At 43.7% G+C, this 16,394-nt stretch overlaps 1 protein-coding gene across 5 annotated transcripts in view; it reads left to right on the plus strand.

Moving 5' to 3' along the window:
* Window positions 1-8,539: 8,539 nt before the first annotated feature.
* Window positions 8,540-16,394, plus strand: part of LOC100347451 (uncharacterized) — a 43,507-nt gene continuing 35,652 nt past the window's right edge. The window contains exons 1-3 of one of the 5 annotated variants that reach the window (XM_051829754.3): window positions 8,540-8,809; window positions 9,422-9,576; window positions 12,076-12,109. The gene's annotated coding sequence lies outside the window, so the exon portion shown is untranslated. Of the gene's footprint in view, window positions 8,810-9,421; window positions 9,600-12,075; window positions 12,110-16,394 lie in introns of those variants that run through there. The other 4 variants (XM_051829755.3, XM_008251264.5, XM_089322509.1 and 1 more) reach the window with 4 other exon arrangements.

Here is a 16,394-nt window from a genome sequence, read left to right on the forward strand (position 1 = left end):
AGGATATAGCCACACCAGCTTCAGATGCTTGGGGATATGAAAAGAACAAAGGGAGGACCATGTTTCCAGGGACCTGACTGAAGTTTTTGGCAAAGAATTGAAAAAAAAAAACAGCCAAGATCCCATGGGACAGGGACAACGTTCTAGCCAGTAGCCAGCTGTGAGCTGCCATCACACCACAACAAAGTAGGAAGAAATTGTTGTGCACTCTGCACACTGCATTGCTTGCATTTTCAGCCTAGTGGGAATTCCACAGTCATCTGCTGACTTTTAGTTCAGCTTGGGGAACTGGCTGAGTTCTGAGCATCTGCCAGGTTTGGAGCAAGGAAGCTGACCTGCTTCTTCCCCACCCCCACTCCTCCTCAGCACCACATTCAGTAGCAAAAAGTTAGGCAGCGCTCTTCTGCTCCACTCCTGCCAGTATCAGAGTTGGCATCAGGAGATGCAATCTTCTTAAAGGGAAATGAGAAGAGACTGCAGCAGCCAGTGTCACTGGTGATATAGCCTGAGAGAGAACCTTGCAGACCACATGGACATTGCATGTGGCCTGGAGCACTCGGAGTGGGCAGGGTGCCCACCAAAATCTGTGAAGTAGGAGCACAATGCCTGCTTCTCATCAGCCCCACAAGGGCTCTCAGCAAATAGCAGGGAGGATGTGCCATCTTAAAAGAAGAGTACAGGCTGCCATGGCTTGCATGTATGTGACTAGGGAATTTTATATGAGAAATAAATCCGTGGTCCCCACTGACTTTGAGTCTGGCCTGCAGAGTTGGCAGGGAGCAGGATGCCCACTTAAGCCTGTAAGGTGCTCCCCTTCCTCCATACCACTGGCACCTGTACTCAAACTGCCAAGACAGATCACTGACAGGCAGTTGGCTCTGGAAATGCCTCAGCTCTCTCCATGGACAGAGCAGCCTTGTGGGGCTTAGAGTAGGTCCCCTACTCCCTGGAACTGTGGGAGTCCTCTCACTATGACTGTGGGATACTGTGACTTCACAATAGGGTGTGGAGTATAGTTGGGTCTCTGGGTGATCACTGTGCTTGGCTTCATAGGCTCAGATATCACTGAGTGTCTGGGGTGGGTCATTGCAGAGGGTTCTGTGCACACACAGAATTAAGGATCTAAATCTATGATCTGATACCATCAAATTACTAAAAGAAAACTTTGGGGAAACTCTGGAAGACATTGGCATAGGCAAAGACTTCTTGGAAAAGAACCCAGAGGCACAGAAAATAGAAGCATAAATAAGCAAATGTGATTGCACCAAGATTAGAAACTTCTGCATTGAAAAAAAGACCAAACAAAGCGAAGAAGCAAATGACAGAATGGGAGAAAATATTTGCAAACTATGCAACTGATAAGGGATAACATCCAGAATCTATAAAGAGCTCAAGAAACTGAACAACAAGAAAACAAACAATCCAGTTAAGAAATGGGCAAAGGACTTGAACAGGGATTTTTCAAAGGAGGAAATTCAAATGACCAACAGACACATGAAAAGATGATCAGTACCACTAGCCATCAGGGAGATGTAAATAAAAGCCACAATGAGGTTTTGCCTTACCCCAGTTAGAATGACTATCATACAGAAATCAGTAAACAATAAATGTTGGTAAGGATGTGGGAAAAATGTACCCTAATCCACTGTCAGTGGGAATGTAAACTAGTATAGTCATAGTGTATATATATCACATTTTCTTTATCCAGTCATCAGTTGATGGACAGCTATTGTAAATTGAGCTATAATAAACATGGGGGTGCAGATAACTCCTTCATATGTTGATTTCATTTCATTTAGGTAAATTCCCAGGAGTCAGATGGGTGGATATTATGGTATATTTATTTTCAAATTTCTTAAGAATCTTTATGCGGTCTTCCAAAATGGCTGTGCCCAGTTGGAAGAAGGATCCGGCAAACAAGCCTGACTGTCATACGTATGCCTATATATTCTTGCTGAATGCAAGCATGCAAGAAAAAAAATATTTCTCTCTCTATATATATGTGGAATGGATTTTTAATAATAATTATCAGAGTAATATCATTAATGGACAAATATACTGCAATGTATTCCCAGCTGTTCCATAAATGTCAAGGTGTGCAACAATATAGACTTTTCTTATTTTTTCCACTCTTTTAAATCAGTATCTTCAAATTTTTATTTTAATTTGATAAGCAACTGACCCACAGGAAAATATCTTTGAAATTTTTTTGTATTCCAATGAGTCTAGACTATAAATTCTACATACATTTACCACAATTTATTTCTATATGGTCATTACCTTACAGCCAAATTTAACAATGTGTATTAAGTAAAGAACAAATTACAGGCCATTTTTAATTTGTTTTCCCTATGGGGAGAATCCTTTTTAAAATCTTCCAATTTTTATTATAGCTTTTTATTTTAAATTTCAAGTGTTTTTCTACACAAAATCTGCCAAAGTGGAGATTATAATTTGTGATTTATAATAAGCATTAGGCAATTTGAAGTTTCCTGCTAGCCAAAGAAATTGATGAGGGAGTAATCTTAATGGTATATGTAGAAAGATTGGCAGTAGAGCACTTCTATGAGTTTTGTTCATGAAATGTCTGTTTTCTGGAGTTGTGGCTTGGAAACTGCAAAAGCTCAAGCTTCTCATATCTCACAGGATAGAATGTGTTGAAATCCGCTTCAAGGGGGAACTTTGATATAGGAACAGTGCAAGCCACATCATGGGGCTTGCAGCTTAGAGTTAGGAGGCTCTTTCCAGGGGTCTGTTGGATGCCCAACTTTTGGCTGTGCTCTCAAGTAGGATGTCTTTAGAACATCTCCTGAACAGGCACATGAAAATGTTCATTAAGAGCTACTGCTACTTTTTATGTTAAAGAAGTCACAATAACTAGGTAGGTATTTTTTTAAAGATTTATTTATTTATTTATTTGAAATTCAGTTACAGAGAGGCAGAGGCAGAGAGAGAGGGGTCTTCCATCTGCTGGTTCATTTCCCAAATGGCTGCAATGGCCAGAACTGGGCCAATTTGAAGTCAGGAGCCAGGAACTTCCTCTGTTTCCCACATGGGCACAAGGGCCCAAGGACTTGGGCCATCCTCCATTGCTTTCCCAGGCACATTTGCAGGGAACTAACTGATTTAGAAGTGGAGCTGCTAGGGCTTGAATCAGTGCCATATGTGATGCTGGCATTGCCAGTGGTGGTTTAATCTGCTACACCACAATGTAGTCCTGAAATGGCATTTTTAAAAATGATTTATTTTGCTGGCGCCGCAGCTCACTAGGTTAATCCTCCATCTGCGGCACCGGCATACCGGGTTCTAGTCCCGGTTGGGGCGCCAGATTCTGTCCCAGTTGCTCCTCTTCCAGTCCAGCTCTCTGTTGTGGCCCGGGAGTGCAGTGGAGGATGGCCCAAGTGCTTGGGCCCTGAACCTGCATAGGAGATCAGGAGAAGCACCTGGCTCCTGGCTTCAGATCGGTGCAGCGTGCCGGCCATAGCAGCCACTTGGGGGGTGAACCAATGGAAAAAGGAAGACCTTTCTCTCTGTCTCTCTCTCTCACTGTTTAATTCTGCTTGTCAAAAAAAAAGATTTATTTTATTTAATTGAAACACAGAGTTACAGAGAGAGAAAGAGAGGAAAAGACAAAGAAACAGGGTCCATCCACCCTCTGGTTCACTCACCAAATGGCTGCAATGCCAGGGTTGGCCCAGGCCAAAGCCAGGAGGCAGGAGATTCTTTCAGTATTCTCACATGGTGGCAGAGACCCAAGAATTTGGGCCATCTTCAGCTGCTTTCACAGGTGCATTAACAGGGAACTTGATAGGAAGTGGAGAAGCCAGGACTCAAATTGGCACCCATATGGGATGCCAGTTTTTCAGGCAATGACTTAACCCACTATGCCACAACATTGGTCCCTGGAGAAATCTTTAATCAGGCCCAGATCCTGGTAAATTGCATGAACTAACTTGGCCTAGATCTGGATTTAGGCCTTGATGCTAAATCTTAGAATGAAATTGGTGATAAAGGTCTTTAAAATATGGACTACATTATTCCATAAGCATTTGAATGAATAATTAAATAAATAAGTAAATATCCTCGAGAGAGAGTGATGCAAAATGGCCACAATGGACCAAATTGAGATACAGATGAGGCTTTACTTTCAGGAATATGGATGAGAATATCTTCAATGGAAGATAACAAAGATCCTTAATTATCTGAGTTTACTCATTTCACTGAGTAAACTCATTTCAAGCTTAGAAACATCCATACATAAGCAGGTGTTAATAAAGCAGGAGGCAGTAAATGCCATAACGGAAGTACCACATGATGATGAGAGTTCAGGTTCATGTGCAGTAGATATGTGTGGAGTTTTAGTCTCATCACCCACTAAGGTTTACTTAGTGACTGAAACCTATATCTGTAAGAGAAATATTATGGTTTATTAATTTATAAATACTTTATTCCCAAACTGGGAGAACTTATATCATCTAATTCCTAACCCACCAACCAGGCACATCCATAATGCCAGAGAAACTAGCAGTTTGAAAACATAGAGATGACTCTACAACACCAACAGGAACAAGAAGCAGAAAAAGTATGGTCTGGGCAGCTCCTAAAATGATATTCCCTTTCACCTGTAGTTTCTTTCTCCAAGGTTTCTCTTTATCCAGATCCTATCTTCCTAGGCCTTGGAAGTCCTGACTCCAATGCCCCAGTGGCAAACCGCTTATTGAATGAAGAATAGGATAGAGAATAAAAGGAAGAGTAAAGTGGTTGTGGTGTCTGGTATAGGTAAAATATGCTACTTTTATTTTTTTAATGTGTTTACTGATGTAGAACTGATCTTTTTGTATCCCCTGAACTCTCCCTGCTATAGATCATCTGTTACTTGTCTTTTTCTATTTTTTAAAAAAATTTTTAGACTAAGGAAGAGAGAGAGAGAGAGAGAGATCTTCCATCTGCTGACTTACTCCCCAGATGGCTGCAATGAGCAGAGTGGGGGTGATCTGAAGTCCGGAGGTAGGAGCCACTTTTGGGTTTCCTGCATGGTTTCAGGGACCAAGGTACTTGGGCCATCCTCTGCTACATTCTCAGGCACATCAGCAGGGAGCTGGATGGGAGGCAGGACAGCAAGATCATGAGTTGGCTCCTGTATGGGATGCCAACACCACATGCAGTGGCTTTACATGCTGTACCATAGGACTGTCCCCTAATATATTACTTTTGCAAAGATAGGCCCTGGAAAATCAACCACAAGAAATGAGCCCAATGTCTGATATTGAGACACAGTTGGTTGAGACAGCTCACAGTGCCAGCATCTCATATGGGTACCAGTTTGAGTCCTGACTACACCACTTCTGATCCAGCTCCCTTCTAATGTACCTGGGAAGGCAGTGGAGGTTGGAACAAATGTTTTAGCTCTTACCATCCATGTGGGAGACCTGGATGGCTGGCTTCTGGCTTTGACTTGGCCCAATCCTAGCTATTGTGGCCTTTTAGGGAGTGAACTAGTAGATGAAAGGTCTTTCTCTCCTTTCTTTCTCTGTCTGTAAATGTCTTTTAAGCAAATAAATTTAAATAAAAAGAACGCATTAAAAAAAGAAATGAGTCCAGTTTCTTTTGAATGTGTCCTTTTCCTCCCAGTCTCCCAAGTGCCCAGTGCTGAGGTTCTCTTCTTTCTCTCCTGATTACTATCGAAACTGCTCCCACAACAATAGGTTTATGCAGCCCAATGGTGTAGCCCTGCAGGATAATCATAACCCTAGAGCCAGACACAAGCAAGGTATCCACAATACAATAGCTGCCACAGCTGCCCCCAGTTATCTCCTCCAAGTAAACACTTCCGGATCATAGTGCACATGCCTCTCTGCTGATACTCCATGATTTTAGGAGTACTACTGCATGAGGTGAAAGGTCTTAGAGCACAACTGGTCATAAAGGAAAATGAGCAAGCCAAGAAATTTTCTATGTGTAATTTGATAGCCTATGTGTATTTTGACTATTTTGGAAATTTTTTTCTTGTTTCTTGCTTCATTGTGTTTTGAGTACCTAAGTTTGGTGGACACATGCATTCGTGAGGTATTCTAAATTCAGCTTTGAATTATACAATTTTGTGGGTTTTTGAATTTAACTTTTTAATTCAGATTGTTCTTAGAGACACTGATTATGTCTTCTAGCTTCTAAGTAACTACATCATGACAAGAACCATTGTGTATGGTAACAGTTAAAAATGTTTGGCTTGATGATTGACATAGAGCTTATAGATACTATCTATGAGATTGTTTCCTGGATTTATGGGGATTTTATAAGTTGATTGGAGATAGGTAGTCCTTTATTACTGATGAATATTAATGTACTGAAAATACCATGTCCTTTAAATAATAAAAAAAAATTACACATGAGTTCCCTGCTGCCTTCATCTACCATGGTGAAGCATTGAAATCCTGTTGTTTCTACCTTTTAGATCTCACTGTAGTGTCTGGTCTCTTCTTCATTCCCACTGCCACCATACCTTGGTTCAGGTCCTACAAAATTACATTTAGCATATTTTTAATTGATCTCCCTGCTTTTTGTTTTCCTTACCCTTGTGTCCAAAGTTTTTTGTAGTTCAGCCCCCCTTCCCCCCAGCCTGTATATGTATATGGTTGCTCAGTACCTCTTACTCCAATTTCTAGGGAAATCAAGTGGCTGGTAGTTCTTTCAATACACACAAAAGAATGCTCAATAAATGCTTACTAAATAAATGAATGAAATGCCTTCATAGCTAGAGTGAATATTTAACCTCCTTGGCTTTGGATTGTTCCTGTTTATACATTTCAAACCTGTGCAGTTGGTAATATGTCCCTTTTATTATCAAACTTGTCCCAGAAAACAAATTATTTATTTACCTAATTGTGGCAGTCATCAAACAGGTTTCTATTTCATTGTCTCTTCTAGTAGATAGTTTTGGGGATCAGAAATTGTATTTGTTTATTTTTTTATATCCTCACTTATTCATTCAACTAAGACTGATTGTCAAGATGCTGAGTTTTAATGTCAAAACGAACATGCTTCTTGCTCTCATAAAGTTTTCAATCTGGTAAGAAAGAGCAATCCATCTAAAGAATATTGCCTGAAATAGTAAATACTAGTGTGAAATGAATGGATAGATTTAAGCATTCCTTTTTTTTAAGGATTTATTTTATGTATTTGAAAGACAGAGTTACACAGAGAGGTAGAGGCAGAGAGAGAGAGGTCTTCCATCTGCTGGTTCACTCCACAGATGGCCACAATGGCTGGAGCTCTGCCAATCTGAAGCCAGGAGCCAGGAGCCTCTTCTGGGACTCCCATGTGGGTGTAGGGGCCCAAGGACTTGGGCCATTTTGCACTGCTTTCCCAGGTTATAGCAGAGAGCTGGATTGGAAAAGGAGCAGCTGGGATTAGAACCCATGCCCATATGGGATGCCGGTGCTTCAGGCCAGGGCTTTAACCCACTGTGCCACAGTGCTGGCTCCGATTTTAGCATTCCTAATCCAGAAACTCTAATTCCATGAATTATAAATGACAGAAGTAATCACATAGAAGTCCAGCTATCCATTTGTGTTTCTACTTAAAAACTTAAAAAATCAAACAACACACATTATACCTAAAAATGCAAAAAATATGTGGTTTCTTGACATTAAACATAAGAAAAAATAGCCATGGAATAATAGCAACTTTGAATCTCTTTCCTTTTTTAGGCAAGTTATAATCCTATATGGTTCTCCACAATGCAGATTATCATTGTAGATACTCTTCTTCTCTTTCACTTTTTTTTTTCCAAATGAGAAATCCGGGGTTTTAGAAATTGAGCCCAAAGACAAAATAAAGATTTCTAAAACCAGTATTTCATTTTGGTTGGCCTTTAACTTAGGCTTTTTAACCATATTTCCATGTGTAAATTCAATTCTAAACTCTTTCCACCTAAGTTTCCTCTTTGAAAATTGATAATACTATTTCCAGAACTTACCTAAGGTATAAATGATACAATGTAAGGCATTTAGTCCCTTAACCTGGCTCCTAGAAGCTACTCGGCGACGTTAGTTCTGTATCCAGTTTCCCTGTTTGCTTGTGTACTTGGTGTATTAGAGGATGGTGGAAAATGATTTTAAAAGAACAATAAAGACAAGTAAAACACAAATAAAAATTGTATTTTCAAATCTGGATGCAAAACTCTGCTAAAAGCTACATTGAATTCATAGTCATTTATTATTTGAGCAGCTTTCCAGGAACAAGGCAGCCAGTAAGATTTTTTGAGAGAAGACAGCTTATGAAAGAACCGTGATGTTGGGCCCAATTAGCAGCAGTGGGTGTCACTTTTCAAGATTTTGGTTCAAGAAAGGAAGAACACCAATGGCTCTTTCAGATTTGGCGGTGGGAAGGAAGGGAAGGAGGGACATACACGAAAGCAAACGCCATCTGGTTTCCTCTGTCTCCACCCACCCCACACTGAAGCCCTCAGTCCGGGCCAGCTGGTTTTTCTAGGAACGCCCCGGCCTGGACTCCATTTCCCAGAGGCGCCGGGCGCTCTGACGTCTTCCGTGCGCCGAATGCCTGTGCGACCGCGTGCGCGTGCTTGCCTGTGTGCTCGGGGCTGGGAACGGAGGAAGTTCACTTTGTCCTGAGTGGGCGCTCAGAGACCCGGGTGCTCTGTCTCCCCCACGCGCCGCCCGTCTTGCCCCGCAAGTGGAACGCAGACAGTTTTCGAACAACCGCTGCTTCTGTGCGTCTGCGTCTGGCGCCCGTGGGTCCCACGTGCCGCGGACTTTCCCTGTCCCCCGCTCTCCGCTTTGCTCCACGGCAGGTACGAGAACGGGAAGGGGCGCGGATGCGTGAGGGAGAGGGTCGGGGGCGAGGGCGGCTGGCGGCTCCCAGCCGTGGGTCCTTGCCTGTCGGTGACCCTGGCGGCGTCCTCGGGCGCAGTCAGGGCTGGGCCCTGGGGTGTCGTGTTTTCCACGGCCGGTCCCGCGTGCTACCTCGCTCAAACGCTCCTCACTGTGCTGTAGTTAGTGGTTACAAGAGCGAGGTCACCATGTGTGGGCACTGCACAAGCTGCAGGCGGGAGCACAGTGAACCGGTGAGACCGCCTTCTCTATATTTAAATGACCCGGGTTCTCACTGCGTGGCCGCGGGATGCTGTCTGGCCGGGCCTCCTGCAGCATTCCGCGGCGGTTCCGTCCGCGTGGGGCTCGGTGGCGTTCAGCCGGGAGCCCGAGGCGGCAGAGGGGCGGGGAAGGAGGATCAAACTAGGATCTGCCCCCTGCCCGCATCCTGACCCTCGCCGGCCCCGCGGGATCCCCGCGGACACATCGGGCAGCTGGGTCCCTGTGCGTTTGTCCAACTTTCCCAGAGGGACCAGCGTGAAGGGTGCACAGTAGCTCTGTGGATTGATCCCTCTTCTGTGTTTAATTTACAGACTTTTTTCAATTTCGAGCTTGAGGCCATGGAAACGTAGCTGATGATTTCTTTTGCTGATGATTTTTCTTTTTGAAGACGATTTCTGTCTTCAGCCCTTTTCTTCTGCTAGCAAGGATGTCAACTGTTACTGCCTGCTGCTGATGCCTTTGCTAGGTGAGACTACTGTGTGAGTCAAAGTGAGTCTGTGTGAATCAATAATGAGCTATTTTAATTTGGATTTACATAAAGTGGAAAACTATGAAAACATAAATACAGAAAATAACAATTTTTCTCTTCCTAGTTCTTTATAGTCTCCCAGTGCTCCACCAAGCTGATTATCTTACAGTCCATACTGTGTTAATTAAGAGGGCCAGTTACTTTTCTTATTCTAGGTTCTGTGTTTAAGTCCAAGACATTTTTAACATGGGAGGATTTTAGTTATAGATTTTCATAATGACTATGGTCTGTGGAAGCCTTTGTACAAATTGTTAATGTGAGGAGGAGTAAGAAAGAAAAAAGAAATGAGTGCCCCTCGCCCCCACAGAGATGCCCACAAGGTACAGTAATAAATGTGGCCTTGAAAACTATTGCTATAGATTAACTTTCAGTATAATGAAGTTTTCACATGAATAACTGTTTAAGTGATTCACATGTTCTGTTAGAGTGGTGTTGTCACAGATTACTAACTTATGAAACTCATTTAGCATAATGAGGTTATTTAGGAAGTTAAATAGAAAGTGATTCCTGGATAGAGGGTATTATAGTGACAGCATTTCTCCTCTCAACCCCAGTGTGTTGTTTTTGACCTTGTCTATCACAGTGCTTGTGAATGGACAGTACGTATTTCTGGTGGGAAGAACTGCTTCACACCCATGAAATGACTGTAAGACAGTCTTCTACAGTTTATCAAAGGTTTCTCTGTGTGAGGGAATAGCCAAAATACTACATTGTATAGGTTTTTTTGTTTTTTAATTTACTTGAAAGGCAGAGTTACAGAGAGAGAAAGAGGGAGAGACAGGTTTTCTATCCATTGGTTCACTCCTCAAATGGCCACAATGGCCTGGGGTGGGCCAGGCTGAAGCCAGGAGCTAGGAACTTCTTCCTAGTTTCCAACTTGGATGCAGTGGCCTAAGCACTTGGGCCATCCTCTGCTGCTGTCCCAGGTGCATTAGCAGGGAGCTGGATTGGAAATGGAACAGACCGGTCTTGAACCAGTGCCTGTGTGGGATGCCAGCATTGAAAGTGGCTACTTAACCCACAATGCCAGCCCCAAGGTGCATTTTTTTCAAAGGAGGAGGGGTAAGTTTTTTCTGATGTGACTCAATATAAAGGTTATAATCTGTAGTAGAAAATGATTTTGGTTATATTTTGACTTTCATTAAATTTCTTTTTATATTTTTGAAGTTAATGAGTCCTAGTATTTATCTCATGTTATCCTTGCTTTGATAAATAAGCTTTCTTCCATCTCTTATTTAAAATACTTTTTAAAAAAGATTTATTTTGTGTATTTGAAAAGCAGAGTGACAGAGAGAGAGAGGGAGGGAGGGAAAGGTCTATTTTAGCCCCCAAATGGCTGCAGTGGCCAGAGCAGGGCCAGACAGAAGCCAACAGCCTAGAACTCCATTTGGGGCTCCCATGTGGGTGGCAGGGACTCAAGTGTTGGGCCGTTTTTTGCTGCCTTTCACAGGCATATTAGTAGGAAACTGGGTTTGAGTGGAGCAGCTGGGACTTGAACTGGTGTTCATATGGGATCTGGCATTGCAGGTGGTAGCATAACTCAGTGTGCCACAATACTAGCCCATCAATAGTACATTTTTAAGTGTAACCAGTGGCTATGAAAAATGTTCAATCTAAATTCACAAGGGAAACTGAAAGAAGTTTCGTCTAACTCCAATTGGTTCCACAGGCCTTTATTGGACATCAGCTCTTACTGGGCCAATAAGCGAAACAAAATAAGTCAGAACTTTAGTTAAAATTTTGCTCTAAATCATGGGTGGGGAACATCCAGCCTGTGGTCCCTGTAAGGTCAATGAAATCGTTTGTTCTGGCCCAGCCAAGGGAACTGCAAGTGGGAGTGGATGATCAATCTACAAGTACTGTCCATGAATGATATAAATATCCAAATGAGCTTGACAGAAAAACTTTCCCACCCCTGCAAAGTGTTAATGGCAAATCCAATGCAATTTACTAATCTGTTTATGAGTGAATGAATAGGAGCTGATGCTTTGCCCTAGTAGGTTAAGCCTCTGCCTGTGGCTTTGGCATCCCATATGGGCACCGGTTCCTGTCGCTGCTGCTCTTCTTGTGATCCAACTCTCTGCTAATGGCCTGGGAAGTGGAAAATAGCCCAAGTGCTTAGGCCCCTGCACACATGTGGGAGACCCCGAGGAAGCTCCTGGCTTCAGATCAGCCCAGCTCTAGCTGTTGAGCCATTTGGGGAGTGAAACAGTGGATGGAAGACCTCTTTCTCTGTCTCTCCCTTTCTCTTTAAATCTGCCTCTCAAATAAATAAATAAATCCTAAAAAAAAAAAAAAAGTGGATGAATAGCTACAATTACCAAAATCCTGTGGAAGCCAGACACTTCTAGGCAACACATGTCAGATACCTATTGTGTTTCTAAATACTGTCAGAGATGCCAGGCATGTTGATAAAATGGCTTTATTCCTTCTCAGAACATTGAAATTGGAATCCTGTGTGACGAGAGAGGTATGTGCATCAAAAATAATGCTGCTGCTGTTGGCTCACAGAGAACCTGTTTCTTGAAATGCATGTCTATGGCCAGTGTGCATGAGGTATCCATGTGTACAGTTGGTACTAACTCATATGCAAATGTTCTTTTCTAGATGTGCATGATGTAGGGATTCTCCAGTGTCTGGTCCTTGTTGGGGGAGATGAAGAGAGGATACATATTTGGGGAATTGCATAGCTCAAAATTGGTTTCTGAATATCAAATTTGCCATGAGTAGTGCTGCTTAAAAATATAGAACCCCCACATGCTCTATTGGGTGACTTGGTTTTGCCAGATCAGTAATGGCAAATCTCTCTCTCACTCTCTCCCATTCTCTCTGTATCTCTGCCTTGCAAATAAATAAATAAATCTTTTTTTATTTTTTTGACAGGCAGAGTGGACAGTGAGAGAGAGAGACAGAGAGAAAGGTCTTCCTTTGCCGTTGGTTCACCCTCCAATGGCTGCCGCTGCCGGCGCACTACAGCCGGCGCACCGTGCTGATCCGATGGCAGGAGCCAGGTACTTATCCTGGTCTCCCCTGGGGTGCAGGGCCCAAGTACTTGGGACATCCTCCCCTGCATTCCCTGGCCACAGCAGAGAGCTGGCCTGGAAGAGGGGCAACCGGGACAGAATCCGGTGCCCCGACCGGGACTAGAACCCGGTGTGCCGGCGCTGCAAGGTGGAGGATTAGCCTAGTGAGCCACGGCGCCGGCCAAATAAATAAATCTTATAAAAGAGATAGATCTTCCATCTCACCTGGCTGCAATGGGGATAATGTATTTCCCAGGAAATAATGTATTGAAGGATTTGGTAAGTCTTTTTCTTTGCTTGACTCAGGTGAATTTCTCCTGAAAAGTGAAAAGTCAGCTATGAGTAGACCACAGGAAGTTGTCTTTTGATTTCTCTGAGTGACCATGGTGTACTGCTGCTGCCCACTATTCCAAAGGCCTGTGGTGCTCTCACCTGACCATCTGTAAGCCAGAAAGACGGAGTCTCCACCATTGGAGATTCCATTTTTTTCCTCCTCTTTGTCTCCCGCTTTTTCTCTTGGCTGCTTCTGCTGGTCTACAAAGGAGATGATTGCTCTTCATCCAAGATGCCACTTGGCCTCTCTTCCTGGGAAGACTGCTTCTTGTGTGACACTGGTCATAGAAAGGTTCTGATGGGCTCACATGGGACATCTTCAAGGTGGACAACTTGTCCTACTTTCCAACCCTCTAGCAGTGTAGTGAATGCCACTGTATCAGCAAGTGTAGCTTTCTAGGGAATTTGATGGAGAGAAGGGCTGAGGAAACTCATCATCCCTCATTTCATTGCTTTTCTCATTATGCTTCTCTGTTCTTGGTATTATTTCCCAGCTTTTCCATTGGTTCACATCCAGCATGTGATTCTATTTTCACAGCTGTCAGCCCTTTTCCACTTCAAGCTATTTTTCAGAGAAGGACAAAGATGTTATCAGTCACCATAAAGTACTTCAAGTAATTATGTGGCTTTTTTTTTTTTTTTTTTTTTTTTTTAAGATTTGTGTATTTATTTGAAAGAGTTAAACAGAGAGAGAAGGAGAAGCAGAGAGAGTGAGGGATTTTCCATCCGTTGGTTCACTCCCCAGATGGCTGCAATGGCCAGAGCGGGGCTGATCTGAAGCCAGGAACCAGGAACTTCTTCTGGGTCTCCCATGTGGGTGCAGGGGCCCAAGGACTTGGGCCATCTTCTGCTTTCTCAGGCCATAACAGAGAGCTGGATTGGAAGTAAAGTTTCCAGGACTTGAACCAGGGCCCATATGGGATGCTGGCATTGCAGGCAGCTTTACCCGCTATACCACAGTGCTGGCCCCTAAGTAATTATGTTTTCATTGTGACTGCAAGATTGGAAAACTGACTTCTCTTGGCACTTAACAGATTTGATGGGTGCTTATCCTGGGGCTCACTTTGAGTGCTAGACACAATTGTTCTGTGTGACTACTTCATATTTCAGATTCTTGCTCTTTATTTTCTTAAGAAAACCATATCTGAACTTTGCTCCCCCTTCTAGAATTTTTGTGCTTCAGCCTTTTTATAACCATGAACATGAGTACGCTTTTTCCTTCTCTTTATTATGCTAGAAGAGCAATGGAGACATTGCAACTCTCCCCTGTCAACATATCTTCCTCAGTCTGTCTCTGACTTAGGCATTGGATTAACCTTGCCACACTAAAAGACATCCATCTAAACTCAGTGTACATTTTCAATAAAAGTCATCATAAAATCAACTTGCCTTCTATACTTCTTATCATTTATTTTGAAACATGTTCTGAGTGTGTCTTTTCTGTCAGTGTCTGTAAGCTGGAGAATTCCCTCTTAAGGCAGAAGGCTGTTGAGGGACAGCACAACTGTAGCCTTGCTCTGTTACTTGACTGTGGCTCCTCTTTTCACCTGTTGCCTTTATTTTTTTTTTTTTTAAGATTAAAAAATTTTATTTTAAAGGCAGGGTTACAGAGAAAGAGACTGGGGAGAAGAATGGGGATCTTGCATCTGCTGGTTCACTCCTCAAGAGGCCATAATCAACAGGACTGGCCCAGGCCAAAGACTGGAGTCTGGAAGTCCATCCAAGTCTCCCATGTGGGTGCAGGGGTCCAAGTACTTGTGCCATCTGCTTCTGCCTCCCCAGTTGCGTTAGTAGGGAACTGGATCAGAAGTGGAACAACTGTGACTCAAACTGGCACTCATGGGGCTGTCATTGTGGCACAATGGGAAACGCCACTGCCTGCAGTGCCAGCTTCCCATATGGGCACCAGTTCATGTTCCAGTTGCTCCACTTCTGATCTGGCTCTCTGTTAATGGCCTGAGAAAAGCAGCAGAGGATGGCTCAAGTGTTTGGGCCCCTGCAATCCACATGGGAGACCCAGATGAAGCTCTTGCCTCCTGGTTTCTATCTGGCCCAGCTCTGGGCATTGCAGCCATCTCAGATGAAAGATCTCTCTCTCTCTTTTAGGATTTATTTATTGATTTGCAAACAGAGATATGGAGAGAAAGGAAGAGGATGAGAGAGATAGTCCATCTGCTGTTCTATTCCCTAGATGGCTGCAATTGCCAGGGCTGGACCAGGCACAAGCCAGGAGTTAGGAGCTTCATCCAGGCTTCCCATATGGGTGGCAAGAACCCAAGTACTTGGACCATTTTCTGCTTTTCTAAGGCCATTTGCAGGGAGCTGGATCAGAAGTGGAGAGCCAGGACATGAAATGCTACTCTACAATGCTATTCCGTCTGTGTCTCCCTCCTCTCCATAACTCTGACTTCTTTTTTTTTTTTTTTTTAATTATTATTATTTTTTTTTACTGTGAGAGGTAGAGTTACTGTGAGAGGTAGAGACAGAGAAAGAGAGGTCTTCCATTCACTGGCTCACTCCCCAAGTGGCCACAGTGACTGGAGCTGAGCTGATCTGAAGCCAGGAGCCAGTAGCTTCTTCTGGGTCTCCCACATGGATGCAGGGGCCCATGGACTTGGGCCATCCTCTCCGATTTTCCCAGGTATATTAGCAGGGAGCTGGCAACCAAGACCCAAACTGGTACCCAGATGGGATGCTAGTCCTGCAGTCCAGGGCCTTAACCAGCTGTGCCACAGTGTAGGCCCCCATAAGTCTGACTTTCAAACAAATAAGTAAATAAATCTTTTAAAAAAAAATGGACACTCATAGTAAATGCCAGCATTTTATTTGGTGGTGGCTTAATCCATTGTGCCACAAAGCCACCCCAACCTTTATTCTCCTGTTGACTTGTCTGTCACGATCTTGATAATATCTGCTGAACAGATGTTGGCCTTATGTTGGACTGTTCTGTTTTTATTTTGATTCTCATCTGTTGAGTTTATTTTGGTTGTCATTTTTGAGTAGGTAGCTATAATGTCTTCACTGGCTAAAGCTGCCATGTGCTAGGCTGGAACAGATTTTTTTTTTAAGATTCATACAAATTTTTTTATTCTTTTTTTTTTTTCTTTTTTTTTTTTTTTACTGCCCACTCGGGCCAGGCCTTCCCCCAGCCCTGAAGCGCCTCCCCAAGGGCCCCTGTAGTCTCTGACCAGAGCCCTGCGAGGGGTCCTAGCCTCCCTCTCGGCCCAGCCACTCTGGTGGGAGGGCCGGGGGCTTCTGCCACAAGCCTGCTGCCCACGCACCCTCCACTGCCCAGTGCCCGGTCCTTCCTGGGCTCTGAGGGGCGGGTGCAGGGCAGGCTGTGGCACAGCCCCCAGTGCTCCTCCCCTTCCAGGCCAGGTGCACGAGGCCGTGGAGTGA

The sequence above is a fragment of the Oryctolagus cuniculus genome, chromosome 20 (assembly GCF_051225735.1).
Source record: "Oryctolagus cuniculus isolate XC-2025 breed Fujian yellow rabbit chromosome 20, ASM5122573v1, whole genome shotgun sequence".
NCBI lineage: Eukaryota > Metazoa > Chordata > Mammalia > Lagomorpha > Leporidae > Oryctolagus > Oryctolagus cuniculus.